Here is a 2,229-nt window from a genome sequence, read left to right on the forward strand (position 1 = left end):
TGTTTCTGCATTTGATTCTTTAGTGCAGATGTTATTAACTCAGGGATTTCTTTTCTCATTTCCACTCTGAGGTCTTCTATATCTTTCTGCAGCTGTTTTATTTCAGAAGCTGTTGATTCATTGCTTTCATCTGTGTGATTTACAATTTGTTCTGTGTTAGTGTCTTCTGCACTTGTTACGGGTTGGCTTGGGTTCTGAGGTTGCATTTTGTTCCTTCTCATCATTTTGTGCAGCACTGTCTTCTGACCTTTGTTGTAAATCTTTGCTGTAGTTATAACCTTCACACGTACTGAAGTTCAGGTGGAGCTCTACAGAGTTTGGACTTATCCATCTGAGTCTGGCTTAGTTCTGGCTGCTGTGCTCAGCTCCTTCTCACTGCGGACCTGGGCTAGGACTGGGTCTGGGGGTTCCCGGAACTTGGCAGAAATTCCTACTTGGAGGGAGGTGTGGGGGAGGTACGGCGGATTGGTGGGGGGGGGGCTGCCCGAAGGGGTGGGAGAGGGTCCGGCCCACGCTGTGCCTGGGCTGGGACTGGTCCCGCCAGTGCAGGGTAGCAGGAAGCTCTCCACACACTCACCACACCTGGGCTAGGACTGGGTCTCGGGATTCCCGAAATTCAGCAGAAATTCCTACTCGGCGGGCGCAGTGGGGGAGGTACTGCAGAGTGATGGGGGCAGCCCGAGGGGGTGGGAGAGTGTCTGGCCCACCCTGCGCCTGGGCTGGGACTGGTCCCACTGGTTCAGGGTAGCAGGAAGCTCTCCAAACACTCACTGGACTTGGCCTAGGACTGGGTCTGGGGTTCCCGGAACTCGGCAGAAATTCCTACTGGGTGGGCGGGGTTGGGGAGGTACTGCGCAGTGGTGGGGGTGGCCCAAGGGGGTGGGAGAGGTTCCGGCCCATGCTGCGCCTGGGCTGGGACTGGTCCTGCCGGCACAGGGTAGCAGGAAGCTCTCCACACACTCACAGGACCTGGGCTAGGACTGGGTCTCTCTTTTAATTTTAAACTGTGCTCTTTCTCTACTTTGTTAGGGTACAAATGGGTTGTCTATTTTAATATTTTTTTTTATTTAGGACAGGATCTACAGGGTCTCACTATGTAGATTGGATTCATAGTGATTCTCCTGTTTTCAGCCTCCCAAGTGCTTGGATTACAGGCACACACCACCATGCCCAGGCTCAATCACCATCTCAGTGCATCCAAGGGACAGGGCTGGCATGGCATGCCACGAATTGAACCCTGGCCAATGCACTCTACCTAAGCAGGTGCTTTAGTCCATTGAGCTATCAGGCTGGCCCTTGAAACCATTTTTAAAGTAGGTATTTAGCACCATCTATTTTCCTCCTAAAATTGTTTCTGCTGGATTTTATATATTTAGATATGTTTTGTCTTGGTTTTGTGTCTTGCACAATAGTTTGTTTCCCTTTTTGACTCCTCATTTAGACCACTGGTTACTCAGAAATGAGTTGATTGAAGTTGACTGAGAATTTTCGACACCTTTTCTTCTGCTGTTGATTCTAGTTACATTCCACTGTGGTTGGAAATGATTCTTCCTATGATTTCAATCTGCTTAAATGTGCTATGGCTTTGGTTCATTATGTGACAGGTTATCTTTGTCACTTGAAAAAAAGAGTGTATTCTACTGTATTGTTGTTCAATGAAATAACCTTTATGCTTCCTGGGAAAATTTGATCCATATTCTGGATCAGGTCTTCTGTTTCCTCAACAAATTTTTGTCTGAAGCTTCTGCCTATAGTTTAAAGTTCCTTCCCTAGCAATGATTACCTTTCATGTAAGAAGATGAAATTCACTAATCAAAAGAAAAGGTATATAGTGTCTAAAGGAGCAACAATAACAAAATCCAAAATTCAACTATATGACTTCTGTAAGAGACATATTTTAATCCAGTATGGCCAATTTATATCTAAAAGTGAACTTTCATACAGTGTAATTGTTTTATGTGTTCTATAAATTTTGCTCATCTGGTCTTTAATATGTGTTTAAGACAATTAACTTAATAAAGATGTAAATAAATAAGAGCAGCATCCAGGGGTTCGATCCCCAGACCTGCCATGCAGGCCCTGCCTGCGGGGCACACTGAGATAATGATTCAGACTGGGCATGGTGGCACACACCTGTAATCCCAGCACTTGGGAGGCTGAAAACAGGAGAATCACTATGAATCTGATCTATGTAGTGAGGCCCTTTAGACCCTGTAGATCCTGTCCTAA

Source organism: Octodon degus, unplaced genomic scaffold (assembly GCF_000260255.1).
Source record: "Octodon degus isolate 3935 unplaced genomic scaffold, OctDeg1.0 scaffold00137, whole genome shotgun sequence".
In the NCBI taxonomy this organism is placed as follows: Eukaryota; Metazoa; Chordata; class Mammalia; order Rodentia; family Octodontidae; genus Octodon; species Octodon degus.